The sequence below is a fragment of the Cervus elaphus genome, chromosome 29, assembly GCF_910594005.1.
Source record: "Cervus elaphus chromosome 29, mCerEla1.1, whole genome shotgun sequence".
Lineage (NCBI taxonomy): Eukaryota > Metazoa > Chordata > Mammalia > Artiodactyla > Cervidae > Cervus > Cervus elaphus.
Window position 1 is genome coordinate 19,072,365 of NC_057843.1, and position 27,492 is coordinate 19,099,856.

A 27,492-nucleotide genomic window follows, 5' to 3' on the forward strand; every position below is an offset into this window, starting at 1 on the left:
ATGGAAAATTGAGCTCTCATTAAAAAGGTAGAAAATATGGGGAACAAAATACATGGATGCAATACATTTGTATATGTGCATATATAATATAGACATAAAAATGATGCCTTTTGTTAAATGTGCAATTTTTAAATTATAATTTCAGTGATATAGGAATAATAAGAATTAACCAGTCAGTATCCACAGAAATCAAAAGAAATAACACAGCAAAACTATAACATTAATAACTCAAATTTTTATTTGAAATAAACACCTGGAACGAAGCTAAATACTTTACATGCCTTATCACATTTAACCCTCAGCAAAGTCAAGAATCCTCCTGCAGTGCAGGAGACCTGGGTTCAATACCTGGGTCAGGAAGATCCCCTGGAGGAGGGAATGGTAATCCACTCTAGTATTCCTGCCTGGAAAATACCGTGGACAGTGGAGCCTGGCAGGCTACAGTCCATGCGGTTGCAAAGAGTCAGGCACGACTGAATGACTAACAGACACACAGTCCTTATTAGATCAGTATCTTATCAAAATATTCTTCCTGCTAGACAGAAAGCATGACACAGGGGGTAAGTGTGGAATATCAAATCCCAGTTTCTCCGCTAATAAGCTGTGTAACCTTGGGTAAATTATTGTTTCCTCATTTACAAACTGATATCCACTGTAGTAATAGCTTGTTAGGAAGTTTAAATGACACAGTGCATGAGAAATTCTTTACAGGCCAGAGTCTGGCCCAAGTAAGTGCTTAGTGAAAGTGAACTGTTATCCCAATGTCATTATTCATAGATGATAAACTGGGAGAGGAGAAACTTGTATAATACATAGCACAGGAAACTGACAAAGCCAAGACACTGATGTTTAGAAAATCACTGAAAAAATCTTTGAAATGGGGCTTCCCTGGTGGGTCCAATGGTTAAGAATTTGCCTTGTAATGTAGCGGAAACTGATTTGAGCCCTCATTTGGAAGATTCCACATGCTGCAGATCAATTAAGCCCGTGTGCCATGGGTCCCCACTCTGGAGCCTGTGAACCACAACTACCGGAGTCCGCATGCCCTAGAGCCTAGGCTCTGCAGCAAGAGAAGTCACTGCAATAAGCCCACGCTGCAACTAGAGAAAGCTCACGAGCAGCAGTGAAAAGGCAGCACAGCCAAAAAAATCATCAAAGATGCTGGGACTTACTCTGGCCTGTCCTTGTACTTGTTTTCTCTTTCTACATTTCTTACAAAAGAAATGGATCTGAGCCCATGATTATAACTGCTACCTACATGCTGAATAACTGGAATATATATATTTAAGCCTCCCCAATTTCCAGCTTTTACCCATGTTTCTAACTCTGCACTGTATATTCCTACTTTGAACTTTGCACACATCCCAGCTTAACCTATTCATAACTGATCTCTGATTATCCACAAAAGTCTGCATTCTCTCTTTTTTCATCATGTACCTGATCATTCATGTCACAAAACCTAATAATCACATTCACCCCTTACATATCTCTCATTCCTCACATGTAATTAATTTCTTAGTATTACTGATTCTGCCATAGAACTATCACATAAATGAGGCTTCACTGTTTCATCTTAATGGAAGCTGCCTATTCAGAATCAAGAATTGCTTGAATTACTTGATATTTTCTAAATTTCTCACTCTGGTACATGTTGATGACCACCATGTTCATTCGTGGCACAATCAACCAGGAAGACACTAAGCCTGCCACATCTTTACTTGGAAACATATGTTGTATCTCCCCACTGATGACAGTATTAATGATAAACATATTGCACTGTCATATCGAAAACTATGCCATGGTACTTAATAGCAGTTAAATAACTGAACACAAGTCTCGAAACCAAATCCTCTGGATTCTATTACTGACTCTGCCACTTACTGGCTGGTGTGATCTTTGACAGCTTGCTTAGTTTCTTGAAATATGTGAAAAAATCTTAGCAATTATTAGTTATTGTATATAAAACTGGGGTTAAGTAAAAAGTAATGGTAGAAATGGAATGAAGATAACAGATAAAAGGAAAACACAAAATGAATTCAATCCACACATTTGTGAGAGGTAGACAAATTTGGTTTTGGTGTTTTGAGTGGCCAAAACAAAAGGGAAACCATAATCAGACTGTATTGTCTATGATTACAGAAAAGTAGAAGAAAAATATAGTTTAAGATTTTACTCCTTGTTCAACACTGCATACCCCAACCATCTCCCACTTCCTGTTACTCTTGTTTCTTCCTCAATTATCTAATAGAATTAAAGAGAATTTCTAAATAGTACTGGATGTAAGATCGATATCTGAAAATGAAGTAGATTTTTACATACCAAATTCAGAGTTAGGAAATTTAATTTTAAATAATGACATTTATAATAGTAACTGAATTTTAAATATCCAGCCATAAATCTAACAAACTACGTGAAAGACCTTAATGAAAATAATAAAACTTTATTGAGAGACATTAAATAAGACTCAATAATCAAAGAAATATACCATGCCTAAGGTTAGGTAGTCTCTTTGTCATAAATATGCTGATATTCTCCCAAATTAACCTATAAATTTAATTCAGTTTTAGTCTTTTATTTCATAGAAATCAAGACATTAATTCTAAAATTTATAGGAGGATCAAATGTCCAAGAATAGTAAAGATTATTTTGTAGAAAACTAAGATAAGTTATTTACTCTTCCAGATACAAAAGTTTAAGAAAAAGCTGAGAATTAAAAGCTTATGGTGTGGATGCAGAGGTACACAAATTAAGCAAAGAAACAGGATATAGATTCCCATAATAAATGAAAAAAAAAAATCAGGTGTGCAGATTTTTGCTGTGCATAACCAGAGAATTAATGGACTATTACACATGAAGCAGGCAACTAAGTAGAAAATTTTGTAGAAAATTGTTTAAAAAAAATATTCATGGATTGGGATAATCAACAGTATAAAGATGCCAGTCTCTTCAAATTGATGCAAAAACTTAATGTAATTCCTATCAAAACACCCATAAGTTTTTTGTAGACAGACATGCTAATTCTAAAATGTACAAGCAAGGGCATGGAAGAGCTAAAAAATAATCTTTAGAAAAAGAAATAATAAAATTGAAAGAATCACTACACTAAATATTGTCTTTCTAGATAGCTACAATAACCAAGACCATGCTGTGCTACTAACACAGGAAAATATACTCAATCAACATAACCCAGAGATGACTCAAAGAAGCACAGTCAAGTGATTTTTAAAAGAGTGAAAAAGCAATTCATTGGAGGAAGAATAGCCTCTTCAATAAATGCTATTGAGCACTTGGAAAAATCATATAAAAATAACAACATGTAAACCTTGTATCTTCTATATATAAAAATTAACTTAAAATAGATCATAAACTAAATAGAAACATAAAACAAAATGTAGGAGAAATTTTTGTAATCTAGGGCTCAATGAAAACTTATGAAACACTGAACCAATAGCATGGAAATACAAGAAAACAGCAAATTAAACATTATGAAAATGATCAGTTGCTCTGTTAAAGACTTCAAGAAAAGGGTGGAAAGACCAGCTACAGTTTAACAGGAAATATTTGTAAATCACATATATGACAAAAGAGTTGCATCAAGAAAATACAAAGCACTCTCAAATCTCAATTTTATATGTATTTAAAACATACATTTATTTATTAAATATATAATTATATGTCACTATATGCCATATAAGTATATATATATATATATAAACAGATAATCTACATAATGAAAAGACATAAATATACACACTATTATTAAGGTAAATATAAAGATGACAAATGAATACATGAAAAGATATTCAAATCACTAGCCATCAGTAAAATGTAAACTAAGACTAGGGTATCTATCAGGAGAACTAAAAATAAATATTAAAATACCAAATCCTAACAAGTACAGTGTGAAACTGAATCTCTGATAAACTGTTGGTGGGAATTTAAAGTGCTACAGTTGCTCTTGAAAACATTTTAATTAAATATATATATATATAAACATACATTCATTATAAAATTCAAGAATCATTCCCCTTGGCATCTGAGAGATAAATGCCACTTATATCCACACAAAAATCTCTACATGGTTGTTCATATTTTATTTGTAATTGCTAAAAAATGGAAACAACCAAAGTGACCTACAATTGATGACAATTAAATATACTACCACACCCATAGCATGGAATAAAAATAATATATTTTAATAAAAATAAGTAATAAAAACTACTTATCAGCAATAAAAAGGGCAAACTGTTGATAAATGAAGCAGCACAGATGCATTTATGCTGACTGAAAAAAATAATTTAAAGAGGTCATCTACTATATGATTCCATTTATATAACATTCTCAATATACATATTATACATATGGAGAACAAATTAGCGGTTTCCTGGAGTTAAGAATGGTAAGTGGGAGGCAAGGGTGTGACTATGAATGCGTATCGTAAGAGAAATTTTTGTGGTGAAGGATATTTCTGTGTCTTGATTATGGTGGTGGTAACACGAAGCTACACTTGTGGTAAGATGATAACATTTTCACACACAGTGCTCCAATGTTAATTTCCTGCTGTTGCTGTGTACAAAGTATACAAGATGTGATCTGCTAGGAAAACAGCATGAAGGGTAGAAGAGAGCCCTCTGTCCTACGTTTGCAATTTCCTATGTATCTAAAATTACTTCAAAGTAATTTTTTAATTAAAGTATTGAAGATAGTGTACTTTCAGAGTAGGAAAGGCTTTGTAAGAGGCATACACAGCACAGACTATATAAAGAAAAAGACTGAGCAATCAAACTAAATTGAAATAATTTCTGTCAATGAAAAATAACATAAGAAAGTGGAAGGCAAACCCATAGGCTGAGAAAAGATATTCATAAAACATAATTTTAAATCTATATATGATTTCAAATAAAGACAGGAAAGATAAGACAACCAAAGCAAAGATAGACCAGGAAGTACATTAAGAAATTCACAGAAAAAAACATGATGGTCAATAAACATGTAAAAAGATCATCTACTTCATTAGCAGCCAGGAAAATGCCAACTAAAGTCAGGAGAGTAGCCAAGATAATGGAGTACAAACACCCTCAGCTTAGCTCCTCTCATGGTGGTGGTGGTGGTGTAGATGCTAAGTCGTGTCCGACTCTGGCGACCCCGTGGACCGCAGCCTACCAGGCTCCTCTGCCCATGGGATTCTCCAGGCAAGAGTATTGGAGTGGGTTGCCATTTCCTTCTCCACCTCTTCTCATGAGCACAACAAAATCAAAACTATCTGCAGAACAACTATTGATGAAAAAGACTGGAATCTACCAGAAAAGATCTTCTACAACTAGAGACATAAAGAAGGAACCACAACAAGATGGGTAGGAAGGGTGGACTCACAATATGATCAAATTCCGTACCCCTGAGAGGGTGACCCAACAAACCGGAGAACAACTATACCGCAGAGTTTCCCGTATACTGTTCCCAGTGTGACTTACACGTGGCGTGGCAGCTCAGATGGTAAAGAATCTGCCTGCAGTACAGGAGACCTGGGTTTGATCCCTGAGGCCAGAAGATCTCCTGGAGAAGAGAATGGCTACCAACTCAAGTATTCTTGCCTGGAGAATTCCATGGACAGAAGGGCCTGGCAGATTACAGTCCGTAACGTTGCAAAGAGTCAGATACAACTGAGTGACTAACACTCAGTGTGACTTAAAATTTTAGAACAGCTTTATTTTACCATCTACTACTTTTTCTGAACTCTGATAGTTCATATTTTATCTCTTTCTGTATTTTCCCAGACTTGTTGCACGTGCCCTCAGTGTTCTTTGGCTGATTAAATTATTTGGGTTGTAATATTAATATGCTTGGAAGGAATTTTATTTGTTTAGTAGTGTCTCTTTTTTTCCTACCAAGCATCCCAGTATGGCTTTTGTTTTAATTGTTCCTTTTTCTTGATGCTGAAAAACTATGAAAATATGTTTTTACGTAGGTTTTTAGGTATGCTTGTACTATATTGCGTATCTTGTTGGCATGTGCAAGTGGGATTTATTTTAGCTTTTATCTTTCTGCAGCCTATAGAGATTAGCATTTTCTGGGATGCTAGTTGTCTAGAGTCAATCTTCCACTCAATTATTTGATTTCTCATTCAGCTGAAGCTCCAACACTTCTCTTTGGTGCAATAGTGCACCAAGAATCTTTCAGCATCAAACTATGTAAATTTTGTCTGCATTTTCAAACAAGTAATTTACAGTTTCTCCTGCAGGATACCCTTCTCACTTGCAGAGGCAAACACTGTTATTGTTGCTCAGTCACTCAGTCATGTCCAACTCTTTGCGACTCCATGGACTGCAGCATGCCGGGCTTCCCTGTCCTTCACTGTCTCGCGGAGTTTGCGCAAACTCATGTCCATGAGTCAATGATGCCATCCAACCATTTTATCCTCTGTCACCCTCTTGTGCTCCTACCCTCAATCTTTCCCAGCATCAGGGTCTTTTCCAATGAGTCGGCTCTTCGTATCAGGTGGCCAAAGTACTGGAGCTGGTTTTGCCCCAAATCTGCAGATTCAGGCATCTTCTATTATCTCCATTTGACCTCAGAACATTTACCTCCCCTACTTCATATACTATCACTTCATAATTTTATCTCAATATAGTATGCACTTTTCTTTTTATTATAACTTTTGATGATTTCTGAAAGGAAAAGAATCACTGTCTCATTCTGCTATCTTAAAACTTGTAATATTATCAAGTTATTAAATTTATAATAGGAAAAATTTTCCCTGTACATTTAGGTGGTTTTTCAATAGACAAAGTGTTTAGTACTCCAAGAGCAGAAACTGTTCATTCAGTTTACTGTTGCTAAAACAATGTTTCCAAGGAACATAGTATTTTGCAAGGTCACATTTCATATGGATTTTAAACAACAATAAAAAAATGCTTTTTTTTTTTTTTTCACATTTACAGAATGATGCTCCATAGAGTAAGGGCAAACGTGGTAAAATGACATTGTGATGGGACCTGTTAACTGTTTCACAAGGGTAAAACTGTTATAACTTAATGCTTTGTGTATTGTATGAGAAGGCTAATACAGTACATCAGTGTACAAATCCCAGCGTTTTTGAAACTTTGCATGGTCAGGACAAAAGTATCAATAGAGTTTTGTCATAAGAAGTAATCATTCTACTGGGGAAGATGGCTATAATTAGCATTTATGCATTGTAATTGAGCCAACAGTCAATACAGATTAAATATTGACAGAGGTTTCTTGACCAGGGCTAAACTAAAGAGTCCCTAAGAGTTTCAGGAAATATTATCATTATAACAGTGACTTTGTGAGATGATCCTGCTTCCACTGGCATTACTCATTACACTATACATGTCTCTGAAGATAGGTTTCCAAGTGAAATGTAAAAGTCAAAAAAATAAAATAAAATAAAAGGCCTGAGGCTGAGGGGTGAAACTGATATTGGATTTAACAAGAGCATTAAACAGAACTCCTTAATGAGCTGATTCATAGACCATTAACCTGTTGTACAGCAAATAACATGACAGCAGACTGTCTCTTCCTAGAAAACAGAATCGTTCTTGGCTTTCCATGCCTGACACTCTTGTGAATAATCTGGTCATCTCTATTGTACTTTATTTTCGGAGAGGGGGTTTAGGGGGAATCATGCTTCTTTTTTTAAAATTTTTAAAAAGTATTTTATTGTGATAAAAACACTTAACCTGGGGTATACTTTATTACATTTTTAAGTCTACAACACACTGTTGTTGATTACAGGCATAGTGTTGTAAAGTTAAATTCTTGAGGACTTGGGACAGTGTTTCAGAGTCTGTAGCAGTGATTGTGTTTTCATGCTTATAAGAACATTAACTTGAGGATGAAGGTAGGTTTTACTTGATGAAAATGAAAGTTAATTGCCATCAGTTTAAAATAGGACATTATAAATATAAGATATTTTATGTAAACCTCATGGTAACAAAGGCAAAAACCTATCATAGCTGCATGCAAGATTATCATAAAGAGGTCAAAGCATACTACTCCCAAAAGATATCAAATCAGGAAGGAAGGCAGCAAGATACTAAGCATGGAACAAAGGATTTATGAAACAATCAGAAAACAATGAACTAAATGGCAGCATGAAATTCTTATCTGTAAGTGATTACTTTAAATGTAAATGGACTAAATTATTCAATCAAAAGACATAATGCAGTTGAATGCATGTAAAAGCAAACAAAAAAAATAAGATCCAATTATATACTGTCTACAAGAGGATTATTTTAGATTTAAGTACACAGGTAGACTGTGAAAGAATGAAAGAATGAATGAAAGTAGAAGTGAAAGAATGAAAAATATTTCTTGTAAATGATAATCAAAAGATAGTAAAACAGCTATACTTAAACAAAATAGGCTAAACTAAATATGAACAAAAGAGTGAAAGAAGGTCATTATATAATGACAAAAGAGTCAAACCATCAGGAAGATATAACAAGTCTAATTATCTATCACCCAGTAGCAGAGAACTTAAATATAAAAATCAAATTCTAATAGAACTTTAAGGGAAAAAAACAGCAATACAAAAATAGTTGAGGACTTTAATATCCATTCTCAACACTGAATAAATAACCTAGATGAGAATCAATAAGAAAACAGTGGATCTAAACACTAGAGACCAAATGTACCTTAGAGATATATATAGAATATTATGCCCAACAGCAATAGAATACCTATTCTTCTCAAGTACACATAGAACATTTTCTAGGATACACATGTTAGGCCACAGGACAAGTCTCAGAATCTTCAATAAGTTAGCAATTATATCAATTACTTTTTCTGATCACATTGGTATGATACTAGAAACCAATAAATAGAGGAAGGCTGGAAAATCGATAAATACATGAGAATTTAAAATATATTCCTGTACAATCAAGGAATCAAAGAAGAAATCAAAAGGGATAAAAATAAATCTTGACAGAAATGAAAAAAAAAAGACACAAAATACTAAAACAGCAAAAGTAGTCCTAACAAGAATGCTTATAATGATAATCACACACAGCAAGGAAAAAAAAAATCTTGCATTAAAAAACTCCTAACTTTACACCCGAAGGAACTAGAAAAACAAGAACAAACTAACCCCAAAGTAAGCAGAAGTTAAGAAAAATAAAGATTAGAGTAGGCAGAAATGAAACAGACAAGAGGATAACAGAAAAGACTGACAAAACTAAGCTGATTCTTTGAAAAGGAAAACAAAATTGAAAAACTTTTAACAGACTAACCAAAAAAAAAAAAAAAAAAGAGGCTCTAAAGAGGCTCTAGGTGCTTTAAAATTCAGAACTTGTAATTTCCAGGTTGGTTTTCTTTTCTATTATTTACATCCTCTGGAGAAGTTTCTGGTACCTAAAGAAGAATTAGGATACCTTTCACGTGGTTTAGTTATGATTCTCCAGGCTAGAATACTGGAGTGGGTTGACATGCCCTTCTCCAGGGGATCTTCCCAACCCAGGGAGGTTATATCCATAACATATAGTCTTGTCTATTATTTGTGAACTGGTTAATTATTTACAAAAACTAAGAAAAGAATGGTCACACATTAGTATTTGTTTTACTTTCCTTTTTAAGGGGACATAGGGGTAATAGCTCCATCTGTCCATCCACTTTTGACCCAAGTTCTTCCTAAATGTGACTACAGGAATTTTCCTTGGGTCTTGTAAATCCCATCCCCCTTTACCAAGTTCAACCTATTATTTTTCCTGGGAGGCCCTTGCATTTTCTTTCTGCTCAAAAAAGTCATTTTCAGATTTTTTTTTTTTTCCTCCAAAAGAAGAAAACCACTAATCTCTTCCCTGGAGAATATGGTTCTTTGCCTTCATGGTATGCAGTGAATTGATTGTGTCTAGCAATAACATCAGCTGGGTTTTATTTCTCACAGAAATGACAAGTCTCCATGGAATTAAGCTGACCTGATAATTCAAAAATGGGAGAGTTTCAGGGTCCTTTGTTTCGCTGAATTGACTTGTAGATGTCACCCTCTCTGCCAGGCATAACATATTTGGATTTTTATTTGTGACTCCTCTCCAAACAGACAATAAATTCAGTGTTCCATCAGTTATCACATGCATCTGCAGCACATGTTCTATTTCTCCCTGTGGTGACTTGTAAGCATGATTTCGACACAGAGCTATAAATTGAGTTATTTCTACTTTGTGTTTCAGCTTAACACTCACCACTCTCTCCTATCCCAGACTTCCTCATTATTTTCTTCATTGTTAATTCTGGATGCTATAAAATATTGTTAAGTTAAAACCGCCTAAATGATACTTACTAGGAAATGGTCTCATATATAAAGACTATGTGAATCTCAAATTTGAATGTTTAAATAGGATATTTTATCAAATTCTGCATCAAACCCACAATACCCTCTATAGCAATCATTTGCCAAATGGAAAAATGTCATTCTCTGAATGAGCATTATCCTTCATGCTGATAGGTGAAATTAATGAAATAATTAAAAAGCCATAAAAAGAAAATGAAGAGTATCAGAAGATACCAACAGAACAGAAAACAAAATATTTCTGGCACAGTAATGTAATTGCCAAAAAGAAGGGAAAAAAACTCCAATCACAAGATGTAGAATGAAGTTTCATTCATAAGCTGAACAATTTTCCTTGTAGTTAGTAAGTTTTCTTTAATATTCTAGAATAAAATAGATTTGTCACATGGCACAATGCAATGTTATTTCCATGATTTGTCAAGATTAAGACAGTTAATCAGGCACTTTTAAAGAAAAATTCTATGATCTTGCCATATTTTCTATGAAAGATCCAAATGGCCTATCCAACTTGAATCTGAAAGATACCATGAGATAAAGAAACACAAAGGACCTCAAATATCAAACCACACTGCAGGGACCACTGTATTTTTCTGAACTAAAAAAGCCTCACAAGACAGCATCCTTGTTGGATATAGTATTCCCCCACTTGTTATGCTTAGACACTCTGTTTTCTCATTATTTTCACAGTATAGTACCTATTAGAAAAATACAGGATAAGGATGAGAAACAATCAAATTTCAGTGTTGTGATGTTACAAGGAGAAAGGATACTATCCATGAAATGTTCAGTTGAACAGTTCCCCCCAGAAATGCAATTTATGTGAGAAAATTTTGACTTGTACAAAAATTCAAATGAACATATTCTATAATGGAAACTAATTATATAATGGGAAAAAAAAACTTGTTACATAATGAGAAAAAAATTGTTCTATAATGAAAGAATCTTATTTGTTCTCAGGCCAATTAGAAGGAAAACAGTATTCCCCTAGTGCTTGAAAACTGAAGGCAAATGAGAAAGGTACTAGAGACCTCTGTTATCCAGTTACATTACCATTTATTTGCTTTTTCCTCATCTTCCCTAGTGTACACCCTTAATGAGACCTGCTAGCCCTTTCCACAGATAGGGTTCTTACAGATCACACATGCATGAGGAAATTCATTATTTCATCCATTTTCGATTGGGGTTTTATTTTTGAGTCCATTCTTGTGGTTTAAAGAGTACAGAAAAAGAAAACAAATAGGTACTTGCAAATGGCCAAAATTCCAGGAGGGATGATAAAACATCGATAATTATTATTCACACCTATGACTATGAGTCAAAGGAGCAACTGTCACCAAGGATAAAAATTTCAATTTCTATCCTGCTGTGGAAAAGGAAAATGCTCTCCTTCTCTAGGAACTAATATATATACTAGATTTGAACTATCTGTCATACTGAATAAAACAACCATATCTGCATCTACCACCTGGAATTGTTATCCACTCATACTGATACACACAACCTGGTGAAAAATTATCTTCAATTTTTCTTTCTCCACACACACATACACACGTACATTTAGCAGACAGATATGAGGACAGAGAAGCATAATCTACTTTATTATTTTATTGAAGCATGAGTGGTTGCATTACTGAGATATTTTGGGCAAAACCTAACTTAGCATCTCTCACAAAATGAAGAACTCAATTATCTCTTGGGAGATGAAACAGACCTAAACTCTGAGCAGACAGTAAATCAGGACTCATGGGAGTCTGGTAATTCTCAATTGATGAGCCAGCAAAGACAAGTAGAAGAAACGATTGAAGGTTGTTATGTCCATATATTGAAGGATTGAGAATGCTTAAATCATCACACAAGTTAAAAGTCTCAAAAGCCAACAAGGTGTGCCACACTGATCCCCCTTCAATTGTCAAGGATTTATTTCCGAGCTGCCGGCAGTGTTACCATAAGACAGTTCACGAAGTTTCCAGTTCCCCATCCCCCTTGGGCTACTGATGCAATTTAGGAGTGCTCCCTTGTTCTAGATTACATCCCATATCAAATATTTTTGCATCCAATGACTGAGCATTACATGCATACAAAGAACCAGTCACCTCAGCCCATGGAACAGCTAGAACTCCTGTGGAGTTATCTGATATTCCCATTGAAATAAGTTGTTATTCAACTTCTCCCTTTTCCTGGCCTGCTCCCTTCTCTTCCATCTCTTCTCTTCCTCTCCTTTCTTCAAATATTAAATCTAAGAGATAACCCATTAAACTTCTCACATGCTTGATTTGCTTATTGAGAAAATCAACTTCCTATTGCCAGGTAATTTGGGATTCTATTATCAATAGTCAGAAGGATGAAGGCTTCCAGATCTAGGACTGTTTTTGCCCTTTTAATATTTTTCTACAACTGGTAATGACTCTGATTCTTTAAGTGTACAGTGAAGGTCACAGGAAAGTGAGAGAAAGACCAAAATCTTTCTAATAGATCCAGATTACAGATGCTTGAACATCTCAAAGTGTCTAACATACTTTCAGCTAAGAATTATAACAGCGAATTATAACAGCTAAGAATTATAACCATTTCTTTTTATTTTTATAGCTAAAATGATTAGACTCATTCCAGAAATAATAAGGATGGTTAACTCCTACTTTTTTCAGCCAACTGACACAAAAGTAATTTGTAATAATTTGCAAAACTTAAACAACTGTTATTATGTGAATAGATAAGTAAAACTAGGACATAGACTGGTTTGATCTCCACGCTGTCCAAGGGACTCTCAAGAGTCCTCTCCAGCACCACAGTTCGACTTGTTGGAAAAGACCCTGATGCTGGGAAAGGTTGAAGGCAGGAGGAGAAGAGGGCGACAGAGGATGAGATGGTTGGATGGCATCACCAACCAAATGGCCATGAGTTTGAGCAAACTCTGGGAGATAGTGAAGAACAGGGGAGCCTGGTGTACTGCTGTCCATGGGGTCACAAAGAGGTGAACATGATTGAGCGATGAACAATGAAAGGACACAGACAAGAAACCACAGCTAAAGGAAGTGACATTTATTGGGTATCAACTATATATACACATGGTACTGTGCTAGGCATATTACATATGCCATCACTCTTCTGGCAATAATGCTGTGGAGTTTATATTCTGTATTCTTCTATTCTATATTGAAGCTCAGAAAGACTCAATTACTTATCAAGTCCAGAAATTGGAGGCAGCATTTAAATAACCACCTAAAACACAAGTCCATGTTCTTTCCCTAGGTTACATCCCAAAGATTAGAAAAAAAAGTGGCAATATTTTAAAATCAGAATACATCCTGAGAATGTAGATTTTATTAAACAAATCATTTAGATGGAACAAATCACACTCTCTTATTCAGGCTAGATTACAAAATACATAAATTCCTCCTTATCAAGTAATAACTTTACAGATTTGCTAAGTCAAACTATTTTCTGACTTACTCACTTATGTTCACCATCCTAGTATAAAGGGTATTCAGTAAAAGATTTATTGTAGTCAAAAAAAAGCCTGAAAATCACATAAAATTTTATGTGCAAAGTTATTTCTCACAAAGAAAAAAATACTTATGCATAATAAAGGTCATGTCTTGAACTGCAATGTGGACATTTGTATTACTATGAGCCAGCAAAGCCTTTGCCCTGATACTCCAAAGTGCGAACGGCCTGTTCTTAAAAGAGTACTCTTACGCATTTCACTGTGCAATGTTTTAATTCATGGTTATTATAAAAAATCAGTTACTCAATACAATTTACAAACGAGTAGAAGGCATTTTCTGAAATCAACTTAGTTTTAATAACTACTCTAGATGCTAATGACATTGGAAGTTTGAAAATTTTATTAACATTGGGCAAATTTAAGTTTTATTTAAGATTATATGAACAAACTAAAATGATAGTGAAAAGAATCTAAGAAGTCCCTCGGTTAACATAAATCTAAAATTTCTAAGTAGCAAGTGTAATAATTAAGCCAAATTAATGAAATGAGATGATACTGACTGTGCAATTTTAAAGAATCACATCAACTGATTAAGTCAGATTATAAGTCCTTAGAAAGTTAATTAAGGTACCCAAAATGAGGGCTTCCATGTGGCAAAGAGATCACTTATAGAAGGTAATTGGTCACTAAGTCTCAGGCAAAAGCAAGACATTATTATCAGTAAAGTGTAATTGATTACGAAGTACAAAGGACACAATTCACAATGAGTTTTTTCTTCTCCTAGGTACTGGAGCCCAGCCAAAGAAGGGACAAATGGAATGACTCATGAGCATCAGATCTTGTTCTCCCCTTCCCCCTCACTCTTTCAGAGTCAGAAGCTGTGACTGATGGAAACAGAGCTTACTTCATTCTGGCTAATGGACAAAAGACTGTAATTGTCTAGGGAAGATGCATTAGTCTTATCTCTATGAAGTTCTCTTTGTATCATTATAATAAGACAATTACACTTACACTGGACTGTATAATAGACCTAGATGTCCAACAATGAATAACTGTAATTGATTATAGCTCATTATAATCTCAAATAATTTGAAGCAGTTTGTTTTTAAATTCTGCAGTGAAATTTAAGGAGTTTGTTGTCTAGCTTGTCCTTTATCTGAACCCAATCATGGATCAATATTTAAAAAAATGATTAATTGCACTGACAGAGTTGAATCAGTAAACCTCTGCACATCTATTAAGCAACTACTAAGTGTAAGACACTATCTAGCTGGTGTGGGGATTTGAAAAATATATATAACTCATGATCCAGCTTTAATGAATTCTATAATATAGTTGAGACAAAAATACCAATTCTGTAACATCAACAGAAGTTTAAGAATGAAAAAAACAAACGTACGAACAAACTGTCAATATCACCAACAATAACAAAAAAATAAAAATCCATATGCAACAATGCAAAAAAGTTTTCTTGGTATATTTCTCTTTCACTACCACGCATTTTTTTTTTAAACTAAAACTAAAACATAACAAAATCTGTGTTACTTTATCATATGCTAAAAGAATTAAAATGTTTTAATACCACAAAATCATTTGTTGGTATACTATAGCAAAATCTGAATATGTTTGAAAATGGAATCTCTGAAGCACTTTATATTTCACTAATCTTGAATTTTCTAATTAAGTGTCCAGTTATATATTTTCAATTAAAGGCAAATAGCATTATATAAAATGTATATTTAGCTTTTTTAATTGGAGCAAATATTTCAGACATTATAACTAAATTTAGAACACTTTATTTTATAGTAAAAACCCAGAGATAGTATAAAACTTATCCAAGGTAATTTAGCTGGTTAGTAACAGAAGTTGTGCTAGTGGTCAAGGTCTTTTTTCTCATGAGGCTAATAGTCTTTCTCTCTTTCCATCTTGGAATTGAGCTTTACGTAAAAAAAAAAAAAAGTACTTTTACATTTCACATCCATATTATACTTGACCATTTTATCACTTCTGTGAAATAGTCCATCATGATGTGTTAGGGAAAGTAGTTGATATTTACTCAGAGATTGCTACAAGTCAAGTATTTTTCTTGGCACTGAATTGTTCAGAAAACAGGGACTCAACAAAGGTTAAGTCTCATAACCAATGTTGCATATCTAATAAGAAAACAGAATTATAACAGTATTCTGACACTAGTCAGCACCCTATCCAATTTGCCACTCTACGAATGTCATTATACTAGGTTCTCCTTACTGTGAAAGCAAAAATCATTATACAAATACAATGTTTTAGGAAAGGTATTATGTATGGCTGGAAAACAGAAATAAATAAGGCTCATACCCTGCATTGATCAGTTCATACACCAGACAGTTACCAATATGTACTAAATAAACCACTTATGTTGTAGTGTGATAAGGTGCTATATTGGAAATTACATTCTTATAAGGCACAAAGGGGACATAAAAGCAACTCAGAACTCTATCCTTTTCCAAGTTAAAAGTATATTAAGTCATATGTCTAGTTATAAAATTTGCCATGCAACAATTATTAAGCTGCGTATTTGAAGTATTTACATTTGTTATTATGTTATTAATAACATTTGTTATTTGTTATTAATCCAGTTACATTTCTTGAGAAGTATCCCAAGAATTGTATCAGCTGTGCAAATTTTAAGTATTTAATCCTGGTATACATTTATAATCAATTATTGTTTAGTCTTTACCTAGTGGTAAAGACCCTGCCTGCTAATGCAGAATATTTAAGAATTGCTGGTTCAATCCCTGGGTCAGGAAGATCCCCTGGAAAAGGAAATGGCAATCCACTCCAGTACTCATGCCTGGAGAACCCCATGGACAGAGGAGCCTAGCAGCCTACAGTCCATGGGGTCACAGACTAGGACATGACCGAAGGGACTTAGCACACTGTTTAGTTATACTACTCATACTATTTGAAGATTCCAAAACTGTCAAAAGTAGACAATGAAACAAAAATGAAAGAGAAGAATGATATTGCTTTGTACATTCATTTTAGCCTTATGGAGGAAAATACTCCCTACTTCGAGAAATACAGTTATCCAGGTAGAAAATTGATTCTTCCCAAAAACTATATCCCTTTGACTATGAAAACAAGTAAGTCTCTCCAGGTTTCAAATGTGTTATATATTAAATTATATCTCTATAGGACGCTGCTAAGGTGAATTTGTGATTGACTGTCTTTTCTGAATGAGTGGTATGCACTGTGAATGACAGAATAAATCTGTAGGAAAAAGACGGTATTAAGTTTGTGTTTTATTACCACTGCTGGTCTGAAAATGCTTCAGTGTCACAGTTTTGAAAAATATTTTTACATGCATTATTTTATTTGACCCTTATAAGGATCCTATAAGTTTGACGATCCTTATTGACATCCGATTTTAGAGATAATGAAATGTGACTCAAAGAGGTTAAATGACAGAAGTTATTTTATCCCGCTAGTAAGAAGTCAAGATGATATTCAACCCAGGTCATTATCCCTGCTCTTTCCATTATATTTTGTTTCTTTGAGTTGTACGATGTTCATAAGCATGAGCATATTTCTCTGGAATTATTTGTAGCCCTTCTTCAATAAAGTGTTAACATACACTCTTTTCATATATGCAGGTTTTTAAAAGTCAGATTCATATCATTTACACAGAAAAAATTTTCCCTTTTTAGTGGCCAGTTCTATAAATTTTGACATACATATATAATATTGTAGCCACCATGCTTAACAAGATAAGAGGGCAGTCTGATCATCCTCATGAATTCCTTTAGGTCCTTTGTAGTGAATTCCTCCCTTTCACTCTAGTCCCTGACAGCAACTGATCTTTTTTCTTTCCCTGGAAATGTACTTTCTGAGAATGCCATAATAATGAAATGAAATAGTCAGTGCCAGATTCAAGGGGTTCTGACTGAGGCAGTTGTACGGGGCCCATGCTTAGAAGGCCCTGTGCTTGATTTACTGCTCGACTGTCATTGTACTGAAAGTCTTCATTTGTCAACAATAGGCTCCATATTTCCATTTTGCCTTGGGTCCTACAAACTGTACAGTCAGACAAGATAGACAGCATGTAGCTATTTGAATCTGGTCCTTTTCCCTTGGAATACGACATTTGAGTTCATGCAATTATTGCAGTTTGCTCCTTTTTATCGCCAAATGATTTTTCTATTGTAAGAATTTACTATAGTTTGTTCACGCACCAGTTGAAGCAAATTTTCATTATTTCCAATTTGAGGCAATTATGAATGAAATACCTATAAATATACATATTTTTTGTATGAACATAAATTTTTATCTCTCCGAGGTAAAGATTTAGTAGTACAAATTCTGGGTTAATGTATGCGTGTGTGTGTTAGGTGATTTGAGAACTAGTATGTGTAGGGAGGCAATATTAAACCTCAGTGGAGCACAGCTTTCTTTACAGCTAGTATTCACGAAAGTGTTTCATGCTTCTGGACTCAGTTCATAAAACTGGAATGTTAATCTCAATCCATGATTTTTTGGGGGGAAAAAAGAATGCTAAGAGCACAATTGATGAGTTTTGTATGGATCTATAACACCTGCTGCATTGACCATGTCACAGATAATCATGCGGGACAAGACTCTCTCAAGAGCTAATTCTCCTCTCCACATTTTTCCATCTTTCTACACTTTTGTTTTTCTATCTTACTCCTTCTCCTCCATTTTATTTTGTTGCTCTCTCTTTAAAAAAATTATAGTATCAGAGTTCCTCATTACGAAGTGTGAGATTATTATGTCTTCAAGGACAGGAAGTGTATCAGTCATTTTTTTACCTTAGACCTGGCAAATTAAAAGAGTTTCCACAGGGAAAACTCCCAAAATTAATCTATGAAACCACTAGCAACCTGATACTAAAACCAGACAGAGAGACTACCAAAAAATAAAACTACAGGCTAATATATTTGATGAATATAGATGCAAAAATCCTTAACAAAATATTAGCAAACCAGATCTAACAATACATAAAAAGGATCATATACCATAAGCAAGCTGTATTCATCCCAGGGTTTTAAGGATGGCCCAACATGTGCAAATCAATGTAATATACAACACCAACAACAGAAAAGACAAAGAAACTCATGATCATCTCAATAGATGCAGAAAAAGCATTTGATAAAATCCAACATCTATTCTAGTAAAAACTCTTACCAAAGAAGGTACAGAGGGAACATACCTTATCATAATATAAGCTATTTATGACAAATTTAGAGATAATGTAATACTCAACCATAAACAGCTGAAAGCCTTCCCACTAAAGTCTGGAACAAGACAAGAATATCCACCCTCAACACTTCTAATCAACATAGTATTGGAAGTCCTAACCACAGCAATCAGATAAGAATGATCATCAACAGAGGAACATATAAAGAAGATATGGCACATGTATGCAATGAAATATTACTCAGCCATAAAAAGGAACAAAACTGTGCCATTTGCAGAGATACACATGGACTGAGAGACTCACATAGAGTGAAGTTAAGTCAGAAAGAGAAAAACAAATATTGCATATTAACATATATATATATATATATATATATATATGGAATCTAGAAAAATGGTAGCAATGAACCTATTTTCAAAGCAGAAACAGAGGTACAGACATAGAGAACAAACATGTGGACACCAAGGGGGACAGAGAGGGGGAGGTAGGATGAATGGGGAAATTAGGATCGACATATATATACTACTATGTATAAGATAAGACAACTAATGAGAACCTATTGTAGAGCACAGGGAACTCTACTCACTGCTCTTTGGTGATGTAAGTGGAAAGGAAATGCAAAATGAGGGGCTATATGTATAACTGATTCACTTTGCTATACAGAAGAAAATAAGACAATATTGTAAAGCAACTATACTCTAATTTTTTTTTAAAGAAAAAGAAATAAAAGGTATCAAAATTGAAAGGAAAGGAAAGAGGTAAAACTTCATGCAGATGACATAATACTATATACAGAAAATCCTAAAGTCTCCAGACAAAAGCTCCTGGAATTGATAAATTCAGCAAGGTAGCTGGATACAAGACTAACAAATATAAATTGGTTGCATTTCTTTACACTAAATAATAAAATATCAAAAAGAGAAAGTTAAAAAAAATCTTAAAATTGTATTAAAAAAATAATAAAATATTTTGAAATAAACCTGCCCAAGGAGGTGAAAGACATATGCTGAAAACTATAAAATATTAACAAAGGAAGTTGAAAGTTATTCAAAGAAATGGAAAGATAACCCACGTTCTTGGATTGGAAGAATTAACATCGTCAAAATGGCGATACTATCCAAAGCAAACTACAGGTTTAATGCAATCTCTATCAATTTACCCATGACATTTTTCACAAAACTCAAACAAATAATTCTAAAATGCATATGGAACCACAGAAGACCCCAAATTGACAAAGAAATCCTCAGAGAAAAAAAAGCCAAATCTGGAGGCATAACACTTCCAGACTGCAGATAATACTACAAAGCTATAGAAGGAGAACAACATGGTATTGTTACACACACAAAAAAGATATGGATCAATGGAACAGAACAGAGAGCCAAGAAATATGTTCACACAAGATTAATGGGCAATTAATCTTTTACAAAGAATACAAGAATGCACAAAGGAGAAAAGACAATCTCTTCAGCAAGAGGTGTTGGGAAAGTTGGACAGCCACATGTAAATCAATGAAGTTAGAACACGCCCGCACACCATATATAGAAATAAAATAAAAATGCATTAAAGAGTTAAGTATAAGACATGACGCCATAAAAGTCTTATAAGAGGACACAGGCAAAACATTCTCTGATAGAAATCACAGCAATAGTTTCACAGTTTCAGTCTCCTAAGGCAAAAGAAATAAAAACACAAATAAACAAACAGGACATAATCAAACTTACAAGCTTTTGTATAAAAAAGGAAATGATAAACAAAACAAAAGACAATCTACAGAATCGGTGAAAATGTTTGCGAATGATGTGACCAATAGGGGCTTAATTTCCAAAATAGACAGACAGCTCATACAGATCAATAACAAAAGAACAAACAAACCAATCAAAAATAGGCAGAACATCTAAATAGACATTTCTCCAAAAAAGACATATAGATGGCCAAGAGGTACATAAGAAATTGCTCAATGCCTCTAACTATAAGAAAAATGTAAATCAGAACAAAAATGTGGAATCACCTCACATTGGTCAGAATGGCCATGATTAAAAAGTCTACAATAAATGCTGGAGAAGGTGCAGAGAAAAGGGAACCCTCCTATACTGTTGGTCAGAATGTAAATTGGTACCACTATGGAGAACAGTAGGGAGTTTCCTTAAAAAACAGAGTTGCCATATGATCCAGCAATCCCACTTCTGAGTATGTGTCTGGAAAAGATGCAAACTAATTTAAGAAGATACATGCACTCCAATGTTTACAATAGTGCTACTTATAACAGTCAAGATATGAAAGCAACCTAAATGTCCATCAACATATGAATGAAGAAAATATGATATTATTCACATGGAATATTACTAAGTCATAGAAAAGAATGAAATACTGCCATTTGCAGTAACATAGATAGACCTGGAGATTTTCACAGTAAGTGAAGTAAGTCAGACAAAGATGAATATCATATGCTGCTGCTGCTAAGTCACTTCAGTCATGTCTGACCCTGTGCAACCCCATAGATGGCAGCCCACCAGGCTCCCCCATCCCTGGGATTCTCAAGGCAAGAACGCTGGAGTGGGTTGCCATTTCCTTCTCCAATGTGTGAAAGTGAATATCATATGGTATCATTTATATGTGGAATCTAAAAATATCACACTAATGAACTTGTTTACAAAACAGAAATAGATTCACAGACATAGAAAACAAACTAATGGTTACTAAATGGAACAGGTGGGGGAGGGATAAATTTGAAATTTGGTATTAACAGATACATACTACCATATATAAAATGTTATTCAATATCTTATAATAGCCTATAATGGAAAAGAATCTGAAAAATAATAGATATATTTTAAAAAGAAAAAAAAAAGGTCTTCTATGTTATCCTCAAATATTTCCTAACGTCCTCTTCTTTTTCATATTTAGGATACTGATAATCATATTTATTTTCAGAAGGGAATTCCTAATGGTCATGAGAGATAATGGGAATGAAGACTGACTTCTCTTTCACTGGACTTTCTCTCTGCTGCCTGCTCACAGGCACGCATTGACTGAGCACGTTACCATGTTGCAGACACTCACATGCTCAAGAACTGAGGATGACTCTCGGGCAACAGTCAGTGGGAAAGTACGGCCTTCAGTCCAACAGCCTATTAGAGACCATTCTGCCAACAACCTAGTGAGCAAGTTTAGAATGAAATGTGTCCAATCAAACCTTCGTTTATGGCTGATCCTGTTCCTGACGCCAAGGCCAACTGTCTTGCTGTCCACACGGCCCGCTGAACCCAGGCTAGGCAAGGCACGAGCCAAGAGTCTGGAAGGAGACTCGAGGAGATGTAGGAACTGCAGACACCTTTATTCTCTCCCGGCTGGCACGGCAGCCAAGCACAGCCTCTATGCTGGCTGACGCGGCAGACACGCTATAGTCTCTCCTGGGCCGGACGACTGAACAGACACAGCCCTGACGCAGCAGTAAGGCCGCTGCTTTTCAGGTGGTGCGCATGCGCCTACGGTACAAAAGGCCGTGACCAAGCGAGAACCTCGTGACGCGCATGCGCAGTGCTACAAGCGCGCTCAGCTGTTACATAGTCATTATTCACAAAACGTGGGCGGGAGTGCCTGAACATACCACCTTGGCTAATTTCTCCATACTTAGGGAGGCTAAAACCCAAGTTAACACCTGAGTTATAACCTGTGAAACACCCTCACGCAGCACTGTTTAACACAGTTAAAATATGTTCAGATTCCTGATCCAAAGATACTGCGAGGTAGCTTCATTCCACTAAGTTTGGAGGTATTTACACAGCACGAGATGACTAATGAGCAGCGTCCACCTGGTGTTGCAGAACGATAGCTCTAGGAAACCAGCTAGCAGTCTATGAGGATACAGAGCTGCCATATGTGGATGTTCTGACCGATGACTTCAGCTGGGATCCGAGCGGACTCCCAGCATCAACCACAAAAATGTAAGCGAGAGTCTTCATGTGATTTCAGTCTGCAGTAGTTGAGCTGGCCTAAGTGACACCTTGTGAAATGACATGATTTGCTTCCAAATGAAACGACTCGTGTCCAAGATGAAATTTTTGAGTAAAGCAATTATTATTATTTACACAAGGAAATTTACGGCAATTTGTTACAGGGCAGTAAATAACTGAAACATCAGGTGACATAAAATATTTGTATGCACTTATTCTCTGATTTATTACTAAAAGTTTAACCTCAAATTCAAGCCAAAAAAAAAAAAAAAAGTTTTACAGAGTTTAAAAACAAATCCCTCAAAAATCATCCTCAAGTGGTTACAAGAGATGAAGAATTAATACATTTACAATGTGCTTAGTATACCACAAAGGTTTTATTTTTTTTCCTATTTAAAAAAAAGTTATTTACAAAATATATTTCCATACCTGCAGAATAGAAGACACACTGGTCCATTTATCTTTCCATGTTGCCCAATAGGACCACTGCTTTGCTATCTTGAATAACTAAGTGGGGTTTTGTAATCAGGGACATGTTGGAGGAGAGAAAAGGTAGTCAAGTGTATTCTCAACTCAAATATGACTTTTTTTATTTGTTTTTACAATTTCTTTGAGCTATAATTGAAATGTTTAAATTTCACTTGTTTAAAGTGCACAATTGCTTCTATTTTGACATCTGTATAAATCTGTGCAAGTGTTACCACGGATCTTTCCACTACATTCCAAAAGTTTCATCATGCCACTTTGTAAACTATACCTTTTTTCACTTCTATCTCCAAGAAACCAGCTTTCTTCCTATATAGGCTAATCTGCACTTTTGAAAACTTTATGAAATATATAAACCTGGCACTTTACCTCCTTCTTTTTCTCAGCATAATTATTCAGATTCATCCATGTTGTTGCAAAAAAACAGTAATTCCTTTGTTATTCCCAGGTGATGCTAATGTTAAAGAATCCATTCTCAATACAGAAGACACAAGAGAGAGGGATTCGATCATCCCTGGGTTAGAAAGATCTCCTGGAATAGGAAATGACAACCCACTCCAGGGAAAATTCCATGGACAGAGAAGCCTGGAGGGCTATAGTCCATGGGATCACAAGAGTCAGATGCTACTGAGCACACATACCAATATATGAACATACTACAATATTTCCATTCACTTGTTGATGGACCTTAAGTTATATTTTTTACAGTTTTAAACTATTACTAGTCATTCTATGTTTGGAATTCATTGGCCTTTTCTTAAAAGACATTCTTCTTGACATCTATTTGCTGATTATTGTTGTAATCAAGGCCAAACTCTTTTCTTTATATCTAGAGTTGAGTTGCAGTATATGTAAAATAGTAAACTCATTGTGTTTCTATTTATTTCACTTTAACTGGAAAACATCTTTAAGAAACTTCCTGAGAAAAGTGCATTATAAATATGCTTTCAGAGTTGCATTTCTAATAATATAATTAAAGATATTGTTAAGTAACATTGGTAAGTTCAAAAAGCTTTTCTGCAGTGTCTGTCTCCATGATTTTCTTTCATCATCAAGTTTATAATAAAAATTCTAAAAGCCAGATTTCAAGTTATTTATTTGACTTACCTTGTGAAGTGAAATTCTAACTCTTCTTGGAAAAATTTTCTTTGGCCCCTGAAATTTCATGGTGTTATACTTTGGTATCAGCTCACTTCAGTTGAGTCACTCCAGTCATGTCCAACTCTTTGTGACCCCAAGAACGCAGCACGCCAGGTCTCCCTGTCCATCACCAACTCCTGGACTTCACCCAAATTCATGTTCCATTGAGTCGGTGATGCCATCCAGCCATCTCATCCTCTGTCATCCCCTTCTCCTCCTGCCCCCAATCTTTCCCAGCATCAAGGTCTTTTCAAATGAGTCAGCTCTTTGCATCAGGTGGCCAAAGTATTGGAGTTTCAGCTTCAACATCAGTCCTACCAGTGGACACCAAGGACTGATCTCCTTTAGGATGGACTGCTTGGATCTCCTTGCAGTCCAAGGGACTCGCAAGAGTTTTCTCCAACACCACAATTCAAAAGCATCAATTCTTCGGTGCTCAGCTTTCTTTGTAGTCCAATTCTCACACCCATACATGACTACTGGAAAAACCATAGCCTTGAATAGATGGACCTTTGCTGGCAAAGTAATGTCTCTGCTTTTTAATATGATATTTAGGTTGGTCATAACTTTCCTTCCAAGGAGTAAGTGTCTTTTAATTTCATGGCTGCAATCACCATCTGCAGTGATTTTGGAGCCCCCCAAAATAAAGTCAGTCACTGTTTCCACTGTTTCCCCATCTATTTCCCATGAAGTGATGAGACCAGATGCTATGATATTAGTTTTCTGAATGTTGAGCTTTAAGCCACCTTTTTCCCTCTCCTCTTTCACTTTCATCAAGAGGCTCTTTAGTTCTTCTTCACTTTCTGCTGTAAGTGTGATGTCATCTCTATATCTGAGGTTACTGATATTTCTCCCAGCAATCTTGATTCTAACTTGTGCTTCATCCAGCCCAGTGTTTCTCATGGTGTGCTCTGCATATAAGTTAAATAAGCAGGGTGACAATATACAGCCTTGACATACTCCTTTTCTCCTTTCTGGAACCAGTGTGTTGTTCCATGTCCAGTTCTAACTGTTGCTTCCTGACCTGCATACAGGTTTCTCAAGAGGCAGGTCAAATGGTCTGGTACTCCCATCTGTTTCAGACTTTTCCACAGTGTATTGTGATCCACACAGTCAAAGGCTTTGGCATAGTCAATAAAGCAAAAATAGATGTTTTACTTTGGTATAGGTTTATTTAAATGCTATATTGAGTAATAATTTATATATATTTTTAATGTTCACCAGTTATAAGCATATATTTCAAGTGTTATTTGTCAAATTTTAATGTTTCTGGAGCTGTTAAATCACTACCATCACCTATATTTGAATTCTTGCCAGCCCCCACAAAAGTTTCTCATACCCAACTGATATCACCTTCCAGCCCAGCCCCAGGAAATTACTGATTTCCTTTCTCTATACATAATGTGTCACTTTATAAATTTTATATAAGTGGATCATATTTCTTCCAGGTTGTAATATATATGATATATTCACAAGTATATCATATAATAAGTATTAAATTTTAACTATTCATATATAATTTCAGTTCAGTTCAGTCACTGAGTCATATCTGACTCTTTTCAACCCCATGGAAAATAGCACTCCAGGTTTCCCTGTCCAACACCAACTCCCAGAGTATACTCAGACTCATGTCCATAGAGTCCGTGATGCAATCCAACCATCTCATCCTGTGTCGTCCCCTTCTCCTCCCATCTTCAATCTTTCCCAGCATTAGCGTCTTTTCAAATGACTCAGTTCTTCACATGAGGTGGCCAAAGGATTGGAGTTTCAGCTTCAGCATCAGACCTTCCAATGAATATTCAGGACTGATTTCCTTTAGGATGGACTGGTTGGATCTTCTTGCAGTACAAGGGACTCTCAAGAGTCTTCTCCAACACCACAGTTCAAAAGCATCAGTTCTTAGGTACTCAGTTTCTTTATAATCCTACTCTCACATCCATACATGACCACTGGAAAAACTATAGCTTTGACTAGAGAGACCTGTGTTAGCAAAGTAATCTCTCTGTTTTTTAATATGCTGTCAAGGTTGGCCATAACTTTTCTTCCATGGAGCAAGCATCTTTTATGTTCATGACTGCAATCACCATCTGCAGTGATTTTTGGAGGTCCCAAAAATAAAGTCTGTCACTGTTTCCACTGTTTCCCCATCTATTTGCCATGAAGTGATGGGACTGGATGCCATGATCTTAGTTTTCTGAATGTTGAGCTTTAAGCCAAATTTTTCACTCTCCTCTTTCAATTTCATCAAGAAGCTTTTTAGTTATTCTTCTCATTCTGCTATAAGGGTGGTATCATCTGCATGTCTGAGGTTATTGATATTTCTTCCAGCAGTCTTGATTCCAGCTTGTGCTTCATCCAGTCCAGCATTTCTCATGATTTACTCTGCATAGAATTAAATAAGCAGGGTGACAATATACAGCCTTGACCTACTCCTTTCCCAGTTTGGAAACAGTCTTTTGTTCCATGTCCATATCTAACTGTTGCATCTTGACATGTATACAGATTTCTCAGGAGGCAGGTCTGGTGGTCTGGTATTCCCATCTATTTAAGAATTTTCCGGTTTGATGAGATCCACACAGTCAAAGGCTTTGGCACAGTCAATAAAGCAGAAATAGATGTTTTTCTCGAACATTCCTGCCTTCTTGATAATCCAGTGGATGCTGGCAATTTGATCTCTGGTTCCTCTGCCTTTTCTAAATCCAGTTGAACATATGGAAGTTCACAGTACACTTACTGTTAAAGCCTGGCTTGAAGAATTTTGAGCATTACTTTGCTAGCATGTGAGATGAGTGCAATTGTGCAGTAGTTTGAACATTTTTTGGCATTGCCTTTCTTTGGGATTGGAACGAAAACTGACCTTTTTCAGTCCTGTGGCCACCACTGAGTTTTCCAATTTTGCTTTCATATTGAGTGCAGTACTTTAACAGCATCATCTTTTAGGATTTGAAATAGCTCAGTTAGAATT

The 27,492-nt window shown here is 35.3% G+C and overlaps 1 long non-coding RNA gene across 1 annotated transcript in view; it reads right to left on the bottom strand.

Annotated features, from left to right (window-relative positions):
* Window positions 1-22,397, bottom strand: part of LOC122686126 — a 248,883-nt gene extending 226,486 nt beyond the window's left edge. Inside the window, exon 1 of the long non-coding RNA XR_006338628.1 lies at window positions 22,142-22,397. This is a non-coding gene — a long non-coding RNA (uncharacterized LOC122686126). The remainder of the gene's footprint in view (window positions 1-22,141) is intronic.
* Between the last annotated feature and the right edge of the window lie 5,095 nt (window positions 22,398-27,492).